General features: G+C 43.9%; 1 protein-coding gene across 44 annotated transcripts in view; it reads left to right on the top strand.

Annotated features, from left to right (window-relative positions):
- RBMS2 (RNA binding motif single stranded interacting protein 2) overlaps positions 1-18,698 on the top strand; it is a 101,350-nt gene that overhangs the window by 9,785 nt on the left and 72,867 nt on the right. The gene's annotated exons all lie outside the window — the stretch shown is intronic.

Raw genomic sequence — 18,698 nt, 5'->3', positions numbered from 1 at the left:
TCTTTTAAGAACTTTGATTAAGATGTAGAGCAGAACCCAAATAGAAAGTAGGCAAAGGGTCTGAATAGATATTTATCCACAGGCTCTATGGAAAGGTGCTTAACATCATTAGTCATCAAGTAAATGTAAAATAAAGCCACAACAAGATACCACTTCACATCCACTAGGCTGTTTATAATAAAAAAGACAGAAAATAATCAAAAAGATCGTCAAAACGACAAATAACTCCTAGGCACCATGTTGCTCAGGAGTTTGAGAGCAGTCTGGGCAACATGGTGAAACCCCATCTGTACAAAAATTAGCTGGGTGTGGTGGCACACACCTGTAGTCCTAGCTATTAATACTTGGGAGGCTAAGACAGGAGGATTATTTGAGCCTAGGAAGTCAAGGCTTCGGTTGATTCCACAACTGTCTTCATTCTGGGTGACAGAGCAAGACTGTCAAAGAAAGAAAGAGAGAAGAGAAAGAGGAAAGGAAAGAAGGAAGGAAGGAAGGAAAGAGAGAATAAATATATGGAGTAACTGGAGTCTTCATACACTGCTGGTGGGAATGTAAAATGGTATAGCTGCTGGTCCTCAAAAGGTTAAGCAATGACCCAGGAATTTCACTTTTAGATATATGCCTAAGAGAAATGGAAACGTTAAGTTCACACAAAGACCTCTACATAAATGTTCATAGCAGCATGAACATTTAGTCCAAAGTGGAAACAACCTAAAGGTCCATCAACCTTTAGGATATATTCAACCTTTAGGATGAATGGATATATAAAATATACTGTGTGCCCATACGATGAAATATTCCACAACAATAAGGAATGGGGTACTAGGTTGAGTATGGTTTCTCATGCCTATAATCCCAGCACTTTGGGAGCCCGAGGTGGGTGGATTTCTTGAGCCCAGGAGCTATAAAAAGTACAAAAATTAGCCAGGCATGGTGTGCAACACACCTGTAGCCCTAGCTACCCAGAAGGCTGAGGTGGGAGGATCGCTTGAGCCTGGGAGATGGAGGCTGCAGTGAGCCAAGTTCACACCGCTGTATTCCAGCTTGTGCAACAGAGCAAGACTCTGTCTCCAAAAAAAAAAAAGCCCTGGGGGAAAAAAAAGAAATGGAATACTGATTACTGATACATGCTAAAAGTGGATGAACCTTAAAAACATTATGCTCATGAAAGAAGCCAGTTATAAGAGACTACACATTGTATGATTCCATTTACGGGAAATGCCCAGAATATGGAAATCCATCGAGACAGAAAGTTGATGAGTGGTTGCCTAGGGCTGAATGGGAAAATGGGGAGTGACTAGTAATGGGTATTGTGCTTCTTTTTGGGATAATGAAATGTTCTAAAATTGATTGTGGTTATGGTTACACAACTCTGTGATCTAAGTACCACTGAATTTCTGCTTTATTTATTTAGAGACAGGGTGTCACTCTGTTGCCCAGGCTGGAGTGCAGTGGCACAATCATAGCTTAACTGAAGCCTCAAACTCTTGGCTCAAGGAATCCTCCTGCCACAGCCTCCCAAGTAGCTGGGATTGCAATGCCACATGCCCAGCTAATTAAAAAAAAATTTTTTTTTTTTAGAGACGGGCTCTTGCTATGTTGCCCAGGCTCGTCTCAAACTCCTGGGCTCAAGTGATCCTCCTGCCTTGGCCTCTCAAAATGCTTGGATTACAGGCATGAGCCACTGTGCCTAGTTCTGAATTTAAACTTAAATGGGTGACATGTGTGGTATGTGAATTATATCTCAGTGGAGTTGTTATTTTTTTGCAGAGAAATGAGATAAAATCTGGAAGAGGATAGGGGTGCTGTCAAGAGAGAATTTTCTTTTTTGTTTAGATAGGGTCTTGCTCTGTTGCCCAGGCTGGAGCACAGTGCAATCATGGTTCACTGTAGACTCAACCTCCTGGGCTCAAATGATTCTCTTACCTAGGTCCAGTCTCCCGATTAGCTGGGACTACAGGCTTATGCCATCATTCTTAGCTAAATTTTAAATTTTTTGTGAGATGGAGTCCCACTATATTGCCTTAGCTGGTCTGGAACTCCTGGGCTCAAGTGATTCTCCCACCTCGGCCTTCTAAAGTGCTGGGATTTCAGGCATGAGATCTGCACCAGGCTGAGATAATTTTTTTAAAGGTGGGAGATGTAGGAGCCAAATGTAAAGAGAATCATGACCAGTTACTTGATGCTTATTCTCTAAATATGCATGTTCATATCCCTCCAGCTCTGATCGTTTTGTTGTTCTTGTGCCTTATGCATTCAGCCTCTGATCCTTTTTGTTGTTGTTACTTAATTCTAGAATGGCCTTTCATTCATTTGTTTACTTCACTCCTATTACTTATATTTATTGAACAGCTGCAACATGCTAGGCCCTGGGGTTAAGACATGATTGTAGCCCTTCAAGAACTCACAGTCAAAACAGTCTTTAAAAATATTTCCCTTTCACTTAAATTATTTTTTTTAAAAAATCTTACCCATACTTTTATGTTCAGTTGAAATGTTGCCTCTTATATAAAGCTTCTGCTACTTTCTCCATTTCCCAGCCCCAGAGGGGACTGTTTTTCCCAAAGGTGACTTTTTTCTGAACCACCATCATGTTTTATACATCTTATATGATGTTTATATAATTTTGCATTGTATTGGAATCATTTAGGTAATTGTTTTATCTTCATTGCTAGAGTGTAAGCTCTTTTTTTTTCTTTTTCTCTTTTGAGATGGAGTTTCACTCTCGTTGCCCAGGCTGGAGTGCAATGGCACGATCTTGGCTCACGGCAAGCTCCGCCTCCTGGGTTCAAGAAATTCTCCTGCCTCAGCCTCCTGAATAGCTAGGATTACAGGCATGCACCACCATGCCTGGCTAATTCTGTATTCCTAGTAGAGATGGGGTTTCTCCATGTTGGTCAGGCTGGTCTCAAAATCCTGACCTCAGATGATCCACCTACCTCAGTCTCCCACAAAACGCGGGTATCACAGGCGTGAGCCACCACGCCTGGCCCTTGAGTGTAAGCTCTTTAAGGGTAGAGACAGTTATTCAGTTTATTATCTCACCAAATACCTAATATAGCATTTTTTCTTTTGAGATGGAGTCTCACTCTGTCGCCCAGGCTGGAGTGCAGTGGCGTGATCTCAGCTCACTGCAACCTCTGACTCCTGGGTTCAAGCGATTCTTCTGCCTCAGCCTCCTGAGTAACTGGGACTACAGGTGCCCACCACCACACCTGGCTAATTTTTGTATTTTTAGTAGAGACAGGGTTTCACCATATTGTCCAGGATGGCCTCGAACTCCTGACCTTGTGACCCACCTGCCTTGGCCTCCCAAAGTGCTGGAATAACTGGCCAGGTACAGTGGCTCACACCAGTAATCCCAGACTTTGGGAGGCTGAGGTGGGTGGATCATGAGGTCAGGAGTTTGAGACCAGCCTGGCCAATATAGTAAAACCCCATCTCTACTAAACATACAAAAAAGTAGCCAGGCATGGTGGTGGGCGCCTGTAATCCCAGCTACTTGGGAGGCTGAGGCAAGGCGAATTGCTTGAACCAAGGAGGCAGAGGTTGCAGTGAACTGAGATCAGGCCACTGCACTCCAAGCCCGGGTGACTGTGTGAGACTCCATCTCAAAATAAAAGTACTGATATATTTTATTGAATTATTTTGAGGATTGGTAATGTTTATAATCACATATCACCCTGTATATTGAGGGTTATTTCTCTTAATTAAAAAAAAAAAATGTGGGCCAAGTACGGTGGCTTATGCCTGAAATCTCAGTACTTTGGGAGGTGAAGTGGGCAGATCACCTGATGTCAGGGGTTAGAGACCAGGCTGGCCAATATGGTGAAATCCCATCTCTATTAAAAAGTACAAAATTAGGCCCAGAGCGGTGGCTCATGCCTATAATCCCAGCACTTTGGGAGGCCGAGGCGGGTGGATCACGAGGTCGCGAGATCAAGACCATCCTGGTCAACAAGGTGAAACGCTGTTTCTACTAAAAATACAAAAATTAGCTGGGCATGATGGCGCGCGCCTGTAGTCCCAGCTACTCGGGAGGCTGAGGCTTGGACCCAGGAGGCGGAGGCTGCGGTGAGCCGAGATTGCGCCATTGCACTCCAGCCTGGGTAACAAGAGCGAAACCCCGTCTCAAAAAAAAAAAATACAAAATTAGGCCGGGCGCAGGGGCTTAAGTCTGTAATCCCAGCACTTTGGTAGGCCAAAGCGGGCAGATCATGAGGTCAGGAGTTTGAGACCAGCCTGACCAACCTGGCAAAACCCCATCTCTACTAAAAATACAACAGTTAGCTGGGCGTGGTGGCACATGCCTGTAATCCCAGCTACTCGGGAGCCTGAAACAGGAGAATCACTTGAACCCGGGAGGTGGAAGTGGAAGTGAGCTAAGAGCACACCATTGCACTCCAGCCTGGGCGACAGAGCGAGATTCCGTCTCATAAAAAAAAAAAAAAACAAAAAAAAAAAACACAAAATTAGCTGGGCATGGTGATCTGTGCTTGTAATCTCAGCTACTTGGGAGGCTAAGCCAGGAGAATCACTTGAACTCAAGAGGTAGAGGTTGCAGTGAGCCAAGATTGTGCCATTACACTCCAGCCTGGGCAACAAGAGAGAAACTCCATCTCAAAAGCAGACAAACATACATTGTGAACCTATGGAGTATAAAAAAGAAAAAAAATTTGTCCAGGCGCCATGTTTCACGTCTGTAATCTCAGCACTTTGGGAGGCCGATGTGGGCAGATCACCTAGGTCAGCGTTTAAAAGCAGCCTGACCAAAGTGGTGAAACCCCGTCTCTACTAAAAACACACAAAAAATTAGCCAGGCATGGTAGCACATGCCTGTAATCCCAGCTATAGGGAGGCTGAGGCAGGAGAATCACTTGAACCCGGGAGGCGGAGGTTGCAATGATCAGAGATTGCACCACTGCACTCAAGCCTGGGCGACAGAGCGAGACTCCATCTCAAAAACAAATAAACAAACAAAAAACACCTTTTTTTTCTTCTAGCTACTGTTTCATTTCTCTTTTTCCCTTTGCAATAAAACATCTTGAAAGAATTATCCAAGAGTCATACATACTTGCTGTCTCCAATTTATTTCCTTCCGTTCTTTTTTCTTTTATTATCTTGAGTATATTGTCTGATAATACAAAAGTTTACATGTAGTTATAAAGTGTAATAATGGAGGAACACCAGTAAGAGGTACTCTCAAGTACTAGACTAGATTCATTACCTATAAATTATATACACATGAGTTTCTCCATCTCATCCTCTGCACTTCTTCTAGAGGTAACCACTGTCCTAAATTCTGTTTTCATCATTCTCTTCCATTTTATTTTATTTTATTTTTGAGACAGGGTCTCATTTTCTCACTCGGGCTAAAGCTCAGTGGCTCAATCATGGTTCACTGCAGCCTTGACCTCCCTGGCTCAAGCAATTTCCCACCCCAGCCTCCTGAGTAGCTAGGACTACAGGTGTGCATCACCATGCCCAGCTAATTTTTCATTTTTTTGTGAAGACAGGGTCTCACCATGTTGCCCAGGCTAGTCTCGAACTCCGGATCTCAAGCGATCCTCATGCCTTGGCCTCCCAAACTGCTGGGATTATAGGTGTGAGCCACGGCACCCAGCCCTATTACTTTTTTTTTTTTTTGAGACAAAGTCTCACTCTGTCACCTAGGCTGGAGTGCAGTGGCTCGATCTCAGCTTACTGCGACCTCCACCTCCCAGGTTCAAGGGAGGTGAACTCAGCCTCCTGAGTAGCTGGGACTACAGGCGCACACTACCACGACCGGATTATTTTTGTGTTTTTAGTACAGACGGGGTTTCACCATGTTGGCCAGGTTGGTCTCCAACTCCTGATCTCAAGTGATTCATCCACTTTGGCCTCCCAAAGTGCTGCGATTACAGGCATGAGCTACTGTGCCCAGCAGCCCTATTTCTTTTTAAAAACAGTTTTAGTTTTCTGTGGAGTAGAGTGAAGCCAGTTTACTTCTATACTGCCATTTCAGAACTGAAAGTCTTCCCAAAAATATATAGTTTTAAAATCATGTTTCATTAACTTGTTTGCATTGTTCTAAGTACTTTATGTAACTATATATAATTGTATCCATATAATATATAGTTATATAACTATATTTTATCTTATTTATCTTTACAACTGCATCATTATTATTCTCATTTTATAGATGAGGAAAAAGTGAGTTACAGAGACTTTGAAAATCATACTGCTAGTGAATGGCCCCACTGGGATTTGAACCCAGGTCATTAGTTCCAGGTCTGTGCCTGCAACCACGGCTACCATATCTTATTGCAGCACATAGTCTTCTGGGTTTTTCTGTTTTTGTTTTTGTTTTTTTACTTTCAATGTTGTGTTTTCACAATTCATTCATGTTGCATGTAGATGTGGTTTATTCATTTTTTCCATGCTTTATAATATTTCATTTGTGAATACACTATAATTTGTCCATTCTCCTACCAATGGACTTTTGGATTGTTTCTAGATTTTGTTTGTTCATTTTTGCTATTTTTGAAATTGCTGCTCCGAACATTCTTTTTTTTTTTTTTTTGAGACGGAGTTTCGCTCTTGTTACACAGGCTGGAGTGCAATGGCAGGATCTCGGCTCACTGCAACCTCTGCCTCCTGGGTTCAAGCAATTCTCTTGCCTCAGCCTCCTGTGTAGCTGGGACTATAGGCATGTGCCACCATGCCCAGCTAATTTTTGTATTTTTAGTAGAGACGGGGTTTCACCATGTTGACCAGGATGGTCTCAATCTCTTGACCTCATGACCCACCCGCCTCTGCCTCCCAAAGTGCTGGGATTATAGGTGTGAGCCACCACGCCTGGCCCTAAACATTCTTATATATGTCATATCCTCTGAACATTTTTTTTTTTTTTTGAGACGGAGTTTCACTCTTGTTACCCAGGCTGGAGTGCAATGGCGCAATCTCGGCTCACCGCAACCTCTGCCTCCTGGGTTCAGGCAATTCTCCTGCCTCAGCCTCCTGAGTAGCTGGGATTACAGGCACGCGCCACCACGCCCCGCTAATTTTTTTGTATTTTTAGTAGAGACGGGGTTTCACCATGTTGACCAGGATGGTCTCGATCTCTTGACCTCGTGATCCACCCTCCTCGGCCTCCCAAAATGCTGGGATTACAGGCGCGAACCACCGCGCCCGGCCGAACATTCTTATATATGTCGTATATATGTGCAAGAGTTTCTCTTGGGTTTCCACCTAGGAGTGGTATTGCTGAGCCATCAGGTATGCAAATATTCTACTTTGGGAGATAATGCTAAATTTATTTCCAAACTATTGTACCCAATCTGTTCCCTTCAACAATGTATAAAAAATGCTGGGTACAGTGGCTCATACCTGTAATCTGGCACGTTGGGCTGACATGTGCGGATCACCTGAGGTCAGGAGTTCAAGATCAGCCTGGGCAACATGGTGAAACGCCGTCTCTACTAAAAATACAAAATTAACCGGGTATGGTGGTGCACGCCTGTGATCCCAGATACTTGGGAGGCTGAGGCAGGAGAATTACCTGAACCCAGGAGGAGGTTGCAGTGAGCTGAGATCACGCCATTACACTCTAGCCTGGGCGACAAGAGCAAAACTCCGTCTCAAAAAAAAAAAAGGCTGGCATGGTGGCTGACGCCTGTAGTCCCAACACTCTGGGAGGCTGAGGTGGCAGAATACCTAAGGTCAGGAGTTCTACCCAGCTAATTTTTGTATTTTTTGTAGAGATGGGGTTTCATCATGTTGCTCAGGCTGGTCTTGAATTCCTGGGTTCAAGTAATCCTCCTGCCTTGGCCTCCCAAAGTGCTGGGATTGCAAGCGTGAACCACCATGCCTGGCTTGAGCTTCTTGGAAGAGTAGTCTGTTTAGAGTCTCTGTTTCCTTACCTCTCACTCTTTTTCTTAGTAAGACATTTATTTATTTTTATTTTATTTTATTTTTTTGAGACAGAGTCTCACTCTGTCGCCCAGGCTAGAGTGCAGTGGTGCAATCTTGGCTTACTGTAGCCTCCGCCTGCTAGGTTCAAGCAATTCTCCTGCCTTAGCCTCCTGAATAGCTGGGACTACTCACACATGCCACTGTCTGGCTAATTTTTTGTATTTTTAGTAGAGATGAGGTTTCAGCATGCTGGCCAGGCTGGTCTTAACTCCTGATGTCGTGATCTGCCCACCTCAGCCTCCCAAAGTGCTGAGATTACAGGCGTGAGCCACTGTGCCCTGCCTATTATTATTATTATTATTTTCTTGAGATGAAATCTCACTCTGTCACCAGGCTGGAGTGCAGTGGCAGGATCTCAGCTCACTGCAACATCCGACTCCCGGGTACAAGGCATTCTCCTGCCTCAGCCTCCCAAGTAGCTGGGATTATAGGCGCATGCCACCACACCCAACTAATTTTTGTATTTTTAGTACAGACAGGGTTTCACTATGTTGGCCAGGATGGTCTTGATCTCCTGACCTTGTGATCCACCTGCCTTGGCCTCCCAAAGTGCTGGGACTACAGGCTTGTGCCACTGCATCCAGCCCTATTTTTATTTTTAATTGTGGCAAATATACATACCATAAAATATACCATCTTGAACTTTTTTTTTTTTTTTTTGAGATGGAGTCTTGCTCTGTGGCCCAGGCTGGAGTACAGTGGCAGGATCTTGACTCACTGCAACCTCTGCCTCCCTGGTTCAAGTGATTCTCTTGCCTCAGCCTCCCAAGTAGCTGGGATTACAGGTGCCTGCCACCACGCCTGGGTAGTTTTTATATTTTTAGTAGAGATGAGAGTTCACCATGTTGGTCAGGCTGGTCTTGAACTCCTAATTTCAAGCAATCTCAGCCTCCCAAATTGCTGGGATTACAAATGTGAGCCACCATGCCCAGCTCATCTTGAACATTTTAGAGTACAGTTTAGTAGCATTAAGTGCATTTCCATTATTGCACAACCCATCTCCAGAACTCTTTTCATCTTATAAAACTAAAACTTGGCTGGGCGTGGTGGCTTATGCCTGTAATCCCAGCACTTTGGGAGGCCAAGGCGGGCAGATCACTTTTGAGATGGAGTCTCACTTCCCAACAAGTGTTGGTAAGGATGCAGAGAAATTTTTGCTTTTTTTTTTTTTTTTTTGACAAGTAGCCATCCTGATGCTGATGGGTGTGAGGTGGTATTTCATGGTTTTGATTTGTGTTTCTCTAATGATTAGTGGTGTTGACCACCTTTTCGTGCTTATTGGTCACTTGTAAATTTTCTGTGGAGATAATATTCAAGTCCTTGGCTTATTTTATTTTATTATCATTTTTTTGAGATGGGAGTTTTGCTCTTTTTGCCCAGGCTGGAGTGCAATGGCACAATCTTGGCTCACTGCAACCTCTACCTCCTGGGTTCAAGTGACTCTCCTGCCTCAGCCTCCCAAGTAGCTGAGATTGCAGACATGCACCACCATGTCCAGCTAATTTTTGTATTTTTAGTAGAGATGGGGCTTTGCCAGGTTGGCCAGGCTGGCCTCATTTGATCCACCACCTCAGCCTCCCAAAGTGCTGGGATTACAGGCATGAGCCACCACACTCAGCCCATTTTTGGGATTTTGACAGGGATTACATTGAATCTGCAGATTGCTTTGGGTAGTACTGATATCTTTTTTTTTTCTTTTTTATCTTTTGGACTTTTTGATCTCCAAAGTACTGATATCTTAACAATATTAACTCTTCCAACCTATGAGCATGGGGTGTCTCTCCATATATTTGTGTCTTCCGCAAGCTCCATCTCAAAGAAAAAAAATTGCTGAATTCTGTGTAATTAACATAGCATTCTGCAATTTCTTTCTTTCTTTCTTTCTTTTTTTTTTTTTGACATGGAATTTTGCTCTTTGTTGCCCAGGACTGAGTGCAGTGGCGCGATCTTGGCTCACTGCAACCTCTGCCTCCCAGGTTCAAGCAATTCTCCTGTCTCAGCCTCTGGAGTAGCTGGGATTATAGGCACCCGCCACCATGCCTGGCTAATTTTTGTATTTTTAATAGAGACAGGGTTTCACCATGTTACCAGGCTGGTCTCAAATTCCTGACCTCAGCCTCCCAAAGTGCTGGATTACAGGTGTGAGCCACCACGCCTGGCCTGCAATTTCTTTTAGTAATGTTTTTAGCTTTCAGTGTACAAGTCTTTTGCCTCCTTGGTTAAGCATTTTATTATTTTTGGTGCTATTAGAAATGGAACAGTTTTCTTTTTTCTTTTTTTTGGAACAGTTTTCTTAATTTCCTTTTCAAATCATTCATTGTTAATTACGTAGAATTCAGCAATTCTTTTTATTTTGAGACAGAGCTTGCTCTGTTGCCCAGGCTGTAGTGCAATGGTGCGATCTCAGCTTACTGCAACCTCCACCTCCAGGTTCAAACGATTCACCTGCCTCAGCCTCCCAAGTAGGTGGGATTACAGGTGTGTACCACCATGCCCAGCTAATTTTTTGTTTTTTTAGTAGAGATGAGGTTTCAGCATGTTGGCCAGGGGGGTCTGGAACTCCTGACCACAAGTGATCCACCCACCTCAGCCTCCCAAAATGTTAGGATTACAGGCGTGAGCCACCGTGCCTGGCCAGAATTCAGCAGTTCATTAAGTCTATTTTTGTGTCTTGATTCAGTGAATCATATATTGCCTTTCTGTTATAGAGGGTAAAAATTTATTTCTCCTAAGCCTTGTGCCCTTTCTTCCCAACTTCTGTGTATAAGTTGTGTCATGATTTTTAGTTATATCAGTCAGTATTCAGTATTTATATTATGATTTTGTAAGTATTATTTCTAGCTAAGCTATATAATATGCTATAATAGATCCTTTGTTCAATTTTTGTTTTCCTTGGAGTTAATTACCTTGTTTTCTTAGTTTTATTTTATACAATAAGCAGCATTTTTACATATCAGTTAGTGTTCTTTTATTTTATTTTATTTTATTTTTTTTTTTTGAGACAGAGTTTCAGTCTTGTTGCCCAGGCTGGAGTGCAATGGTGTGATCTCACCTCACGGCAACTTCTGCCCGCTGGGTTCAAGGAATTCTCCTGCCTCAGCCTCCCGAGCATACCAGTTACTGTTCTAAGCCCTTTATAAAATTTGACTCACATAAGCCTTCTAAAAAGCATCTGAGAGGCCGGATGCTTCATTACATTCCAGCCTCGCTGGCCTTCCAGTCCTTCCAATTTCTGTTCAAAGTCCCACCTTAAAGCTTTTAACCATGTTGCTCTCTCTTTCTGGAATGATCGCTTTTATCTTCTGAATGGCCAGTTTCTTCTCATCCTTGAAGTCTTTTGTCCTTAAATGTCATCTTTCTGACTAGCCTAATGAAAATAGGCCATAGCTTTCCATTTTTTTTTAGCTCATTTATCACAATGAGTAATTATTAAAGTATTTTATGATTATTTGATTAATGTCTCTCTCCCTACTCAACATCCCTGAAAATTTCATTAGGACCAAAACCATGTCTGGATTAGCTAAGCATTTTGTCCTTGGTACCTAACATAGTGCCTGGTACTCTAAAGTGGACATTGAATATTTATTGACTGAATAGATGTCAGCTCCTTTTATGTTTCATGGTAAGAGTTTTACGTGTGTGTGTGTGTGTGTGTGTGTGTGTGTTTATTTATTTATTGCAGAAGGGGGTCTCACTTCATGTCCTAGGCCAGAGTGCAGTGGTACAATCATAGCTCACTGCAGCCTCAAACACCTGGGCTCAGGTGAACCTCCTGACTTAGCCTTCCATGTAGCCAGGACTACAGATGTACACTAACACACACAGCTGATTTAAAAAAAATTTTTTTTTTTTGAGACAGAGTTTCGCTCTTGTTACCCAGGCTGGAGTGCAATGGCGCGATCTCAGCTCACCGCAACCTCCGCCTCCTGGGTTCAGGCAATTCTCCTGCCTCAGCCTCCTGAGTAGCTGGGACTACAGGCACACGCCACCATGCCCAGCTAATTTTTTGTATTTTTAGTAGAGACGGAGTTTCACCATGTTGACCAGGATGGTCTCAATCTCTTGACTTCATGATCCACCCGCCTCAGCCTCCCAAAGTGCTGGGATTACAGGCGCGAGCCACAGCGCCTGGCCCTAAAAGGTTTTTTTTTTGAGACAAGATCTCACTATATTGCCCAGACTGATCTCGAACACCTGGCTTCAAATGATCCTCTCACCTCAGCCTTCAGAGTAGTGGGGATTATAGGCAAGAATAATCAAACCTGGCTACATGCATTCATTTAAATCCCCATAACAGTCCTATTTCATAGGTGCTGTTAACTGTCCCCATTTTATAGGTGAGGTTAAGCAACTTATCCAAAGTGACACAGCTAGTACAAGGCAATGCTAGAATGAAACCTAAATCTTGGTAGTTCATACCTGTAATCCTAGCACTTTGGGAGGTCAAGGCAGGAGGATTGGATCACTTGAACCCAAGAGTTCAAGACCAGACTAGGTAACATGGCAAGACTACATCTGTATAAAAAATTCAAATTTTAGCTGGATGTGGTAGCATGTGCCTGTAGTTGAAGCTACTCAGAGGTCTGAGGTGGGAGGATTGCTTGAGCCCACGAATTCGGGGCTTCAGTGAATAATGTTTGTGCCACTACACTCTGGGCAACAGAGTGAGATGCTGACCCAAAAAAAAAAAAACCCCAGCCCGGGCATGGTGGCTCAAGCCTGTAATCCCAGCTCTTTGGGAGGCCGAGGCGGGTGGATCACGAGGTTAAGAGATTGAGACCATCCTGGTCAACATGGTGAAACCCCATCTCTACAAAAAATGCAAAAAATTAGCTGGGCATGGTGGCACATGCCAGTAATCCCAGCTACTCAGGAGGCTGAGGTAGGAGAATTTTCTGAACCCAGGAGGCAGAGGTTGCCGTGAGCCGAGATCGCGCCATTGCACTCCACCCTGGGTAACAAGAGCGAAACTCCGTCTCAAAAAAAAAAAAAAACAAACCCAAAACCCCTAATTCTATGCGATTTTTTGAGCCAGTGTTTTAACCATTTTCTGTTGGTTAATGGGATTTATAGTCAAGAAAAATACTTTTTTGAAAATTGACTAAACAGGCCTGGCACAGTGGCTCACACCTGTAATCCCAGCCCTTTGAGAGGCTGAATTGGGCGGATCACCTGAGGTTAGGAGTTCAAGACCAGCCTGACCAACGTGGATAAACCCTATCTCTGTTAAAAATACAAAAATTAGTCAGGTGTGGTGGCACATGTCTGTTGCCCAGGCTGGTGTTGAACCCCTGGACTCAAGCGATTCTTCTGCCTTAGCTCCCAAAGTGTTGTGTTCAGCCTGATTTTTCTGAATATTTTCAATCTGTGATTGGTTTAATCCACAGACGTGGAACCCATGGCTAAAGAGGGCTGACCATATTTATATGACTGTGGATACTGTGACCCTGTGGAAACTCTTTTTTTTTTTTGAGACAGAGTCTTGCTCTGTTGCCAGCCTGGAGTGCAGTGGCATGATCCTGGCTCACTGCAACCTCTGCCTCCTGGGTTTAAATGATTCCTCTGCCCTAGCTTCCCAAGTAGCTGGACTAAAGGCGCATGCCACCATGCCAAGCTAATTTTTTTTTTTTTTTTTTTTTTGAGACAGAGTTTCGCTCTTGTTACCCAGGCTGGAGTCCAATGGCGTGATCTCGGCTCACTGCAACCTCCTCCTCCTGGGTTCAGGCAATTCTCCTGCCTCAGCCTCCTGAGTAGCTGGGATTACAGGCATGCGCCACCATGCCCAGCTAATTTTTTGTGTTTTTAGTAGAGACGGGTTTTCACCATGTTGACCAGGATGGTCTCGATCTCTTGACCTCGTGATCCACCTGCCTTGGCCTCCCAAAGTGCTGGGATTACAGGCGTGAACCACCATGCCCGGCCCCTGTGGAAATTCTTAATCTTCATCTTCCATATCACTCACTCTCCAGGAACTGGATAGAACTTTCTCCTTTTTTGAAGACCTTATTCCTTTGCTTATGTAATTGGCTTTTGGTATTCAGTTCTCATTTTGGCAACCAGTCCTCACCTCTATAACACTCCTTACCTCCAACTTCCACCTCATTCCCAAACTTAAAGATAATGAGTTTGAAGCTAAGTGTGATGGCTCACACCTATAATACTAGCACTTTGGGAAACCAAGGCAGGAGAGGCTTGAGACCAGGAGTTTGAGACTAGCCTGGGCAACATTGCAAGACTCTGTCCCAACAAAAAATAAAAACATTATCCAGGTGTGGTGGCTTGCCTGTAGTCTCAGCTACTTGGGAGGGAAGCTAAGGCAAGAAGATCACCTGAGCCCAGGAGGTTGAGATTGCTGTGAGCCATGATCATACCACTGCCCTCTAGCCTAGGTGACAGAGGGAGACCCTACCTCTTAAAAAAAAAAGAAAAAGATAATGAGTTTGATAAGTTTGGTTAACACTCTCCCAAGGACTGATTTTGTTCAGATTGCTGTCTAATTTCTGTGATTCCAGGTATGTTATGAATTAGAAGCACATGGGTCTGGGACTTAGTGAGGCTGTGCAGACTCAAGTGGTTTTTGTTTTGTTTTGTTTTGAGACGAAGTCCCGCTCTGTCACCCAGACTGGAGTGCAATCATGTGATCTTGGCTTCAGGTGACTACAACTTCCGTCTCCTGGGTTCAAGCAATTCTACTGCCTTAGACTCCTGAGTAGCTGGGATTACACGCACCCACCACCATGCCCAGCTAATGTTTTGTTTTTGTTTTTTGGGTTTGGTTTTTTTTTTTTTTTTTTTTTTTTTTTTTTTGAGACAGAGGCTCATTCTGTTCACCCAAGCTGGAGTACAGTGGTGCCATCTCGGCTCACTGCAACCTCCATCTTCTGGGTTCAAGCAATTCTATGTCAGCCTCCCAAGTAGATGGGATTACAGGCAGCCGCCAACATGCCCAGCTAATTTTTGCATTTTTGGTAGAGATGGGGTTTCACCACTTTGGCCAGGCTAATCTCGATCTCCTGACCTCAGATGATCCACCTGCCTCAGCCTCCCCAAGGGCTGGGATTACAGGCATGAGCCACCATATCTGGCCTCAAGTGTTTTAATATTCTATCCTAGTTTTAAAAAACAGTGTCAAGCCTGGCAGGGCAGCTCATGCTTGTAATCTTGACACTTTGGGAGGCCAAGGCAGGTTGATCACCTGAGGTCAGAAGTTCAAGACCAGCCTGACAAATCCTGTCTCTACTAAAAATACAAAAATTAACTGAGCATGGTAGTGTCGCCTATAGTCTCAGCTACTCAGAGGGCTGAGACAGGAGAATTGCTTGGGAGGCAGAGGTTGTGATGAGCCAAGATCATGCCATGGCACTTGAGTCTGGATGACAGATCAAGACTTCATCTCAAAAATAAAAAAGATAGTTATAACACTTTTTTTTTTTACCCAAAACTCCTGAGAATATGCCAAATAAAGACTTTTTTTTTTTTTTTTTTTTTGAGACAGATTCTCTTTCTGTCACCCAGGCTGGAGTCCAGTGGTGTGATCTTGGCTCACAGCAACCTCCGCCTCCCAGGTTCGAGCGATTCTCCTGCCTCAGCCTCCCAACCAAGTAACTGGATTACAGGAGTCTGCCACCATGCCTGGCTAATTTTTGTATTTTTAGTAGAGATGGAGTTTTGCCATGTTGCCCAGACTGGTCTCGAACTCCTGACCTCAAGTGATCTGTCCACCTTAGCCTCCCAAAGTACCTCCCAAAGGTACTTTGCCCTACCCTAGTTCCCCTTTCTAGTGACCATCACTGTTAACTGTTTGTTGTTTATGTATATTGTATCAGATTATTAAAAAGTATATATCCAAAGTTCTCTATGACTTATTAAAAGCAGTCTAGGTGGTGGCATATATACATCTTATTTTGATGTGGAAGTAAACTGAGCACCCATACCTTCCATATCCTTGGGTTAGACCACTTCCTTCAGATGTGTAATGTTGCCAGTGTTTATTGTTTGGTGAATCAAAAATATTTCTATATATAATGACTGAAGGAGCAGAGTCTTTTCATGACTTTGAGACTTAGGGCCTTGATAAAACCAGATCTTGAATCTACCAATCTGGGTATTCTTAGAATGGGTAGTGTGCAGGTGAGGAAGGAGAGGTGCTGGTGTTTCCCAGCTTACTGTGATTTCTTTATTTCTGACCAAAATGATGAAAATAAAATAAATGACAACGTAGAGTAAAATAAACTAGAGGCAACCGTTGTCTTTTTCTCTCTCTTTCCTCTACATGAAGCAACTAGATTATGGAAAAGAGGCACATGTACTCCCAGTTAGTTCCTCTGTAAGCCATGCAGTTGTAATGATGCTGCTTTTCTGATTGACTTTGTATCTCCTTCCAGGCCTCTTATCCTCCTGAACACATGATCCATCAGCCAGGCCGAATAGCGGAAAGGTTTGGAAATACAGAGTAACACTCAATAAGGTCTCAGTTGTGTCCCACTCATGTTCTTCCCAGGCAACTAGCTATCCGATTCAGACTTCAACTGCTTAACCTTCAAAGATCAAAGATCCCTTTTTCTTTTCTATGAAGTTAATAAACTTTTTTTGGCTGGGCGCTGTGGCTCATGCCTGTAATCCCAGCACTTTGGGAGGCTGAGGTGAGCGGATCACGAGGTCAGGAGTTTGAGACCAGCCTGGCCAACATGGTGAAACCTTGTCTGTACTAAAAATGTTAGCCGGGAGTGGTGGTGTGCACCTGTAATCCCAGCTACTCAGGAGGCTGAGGCATGAGAATCGCTTGAACCCTGGAGGCGGAGGTTGCAGTGAGCAGAGATCACATGCCATTGCACTCCAGTCTGGACAACAGAGCAAGACTCCATCTCAAAAAATATATAAATAAACTTTTTGATCAATATATATGTTTCGTGAGCACATGGGTTATTCTGTACACTGACATGTAACCTCATACTGGTGTCATCGTTAATCATTCCATGGGCTTAGTTGCAGGTATGTGCTTGTGCTGCCTAAAAACACTGTGCCTAAAAGGGCTATGCCCACCATACTATTGCCAAGTCCTTCAATTGAGGGTTCTTGTGCCAGTTCATCTGTATAAGTAAGCATCAGTCTTTTTTTTTTTTTTAATATGAGGTCTTGCTTTATCATCCAGGCTGGAGTGCAGTGGTAAAATCATGGCCCACTGTAGCCTCTTACTCCTGGGTTCAAGCAGTCCTCCTGCCTCAGTCTCCTGAGTAGGCCATGGGCATATACTAACATGCCTGGCCAATTTTTAAAATTTTTTTGTAGGAAGAGATAGATAGGTCCTCAATATATTTCCCAGACTGGTCTTGAACTCCTGACCTCAAGTGATCTTCCCACCTCAGCCTCCCTAACTGCTAGGATTATAGGCATGAGCCACTGAGCCCAGCCAGCATCAGTATTTTTTTTTTTTGAGACAGAGTTTCACTCTTGTTACCCAGGCTGAAGTGCAGTGGCATGATCTCAGCTCACTTCAACCCCCGCCTCCTGGGTTCAAGTGATTCTGCTGACTCAGACTCCGGAGTAGCTGGGATTACAGGTATGTGCCACCAAGCCCGGCTAATTTTGTATTCTTAGTAGAGATAGGGGTTTTACCATGTTGGTCAGGCTGGTTTTGAACTCCTGACCTCAAGTGATCCATCCCCGCCTCAGCCTCCCAAAGTGCTGGGATTATAGGCATGAGCTACTGTGTCTGGCCCAGCATCAGGTTTTTTTTTTACTTTTTTTTCTTTCTTTCTTTCTTTTTTTTTGAGACGGAGTTTCGCTCTTGTTGCCCAGGCTGGAGTGCAATGGTGGGATCTCGGCTCACCGCAACCTCCGCCTCCTGGGTTCAAGCAATTCTCCTGCCTCAGCCTCCCGACTAGCTGGGACTACAGGCGCGCGCCACCATGCCCAGCTAATTTTTTTGTATTTTTAGTAGAGACGGGGTTTCACCATGTTGACCTGGATGGTCTCAATCTCTTGACCTCGTGATCCACCCACCTCGGCCTCCCAAAGTGCTGGGATTACAGGCATAAGCCACCGCGCCCGGCCTTAGCATCAGTTTTATGCAACAGATTTTCCTTTAAATTCTCATTTATAGTTCTGAGAAATTCTCATTTGATTTATCTTCTCATTTGATTTATAGTTCAGATAAATCAAATGAGAATTTCTCATTAGTTCAAGACCAGCCTGACCAATATGGATATTTAGAACCAAAAAGAATATTTAGAACAAAGATGTCTTTGTTCTAAATATGCTCTTTTTTTGTTTCTGAGACAGAGTCTGGCCTCGTCAGCCAGGCTGGAATACGATCTGGGCTCACTGCAACCTCTGCCTCCCGGGTTCAAGCAATTCTCCTGCCTCAGCCTGCCGAGTAGCTGCGATTACAGGCACATGCCACCATGCCTGTCTAATTTTTTGTATCTTTAGTAGAGACAGGGTTTCACCATGCTGGCCAGCCTGGTCTTGAACTTCTGACCTCGTGAGCCACCTTGCTCGGTTGTTATAAATATTCTACCCTAAGTAGATATTATCTTTTTCTAGAGGACTTAGCACTGTTCTTTTTCCAGCTGGGTGTGGTGGCACGTGCCTGTGGTCTCAACATCTTGGAAGGATGAGGCAGGAGAATCATTCAAGACCTCAGTTCAAGGCTAATAGTGCTGTGATTGTCCCTGTGGATAGCCATTGCACTCCAGCCTGGGCAGCATAGTGAGACCCCATCTCTAAAAACAAAGCAAAACAAG

This window comes from Callithrix jacchus, chromosome 9, assembly GCF_049354715.1.
Source record: "Callithrix jacchus isolate 240 chromosome 9, calJac240_pri, whole genome shotgun sequence".
Classification (NCBI taxonomy): Eukaryota; Metazoa; Chordata; class Mammalia; order Primates; family Cebidae; genus Callithrix; species Callithrix jacchus.
The sequence above is the reverse complement of the archived record's forward strand: the minus strand, read 5'-3'. Positions and strand labels throughout refer to the sequence as shown.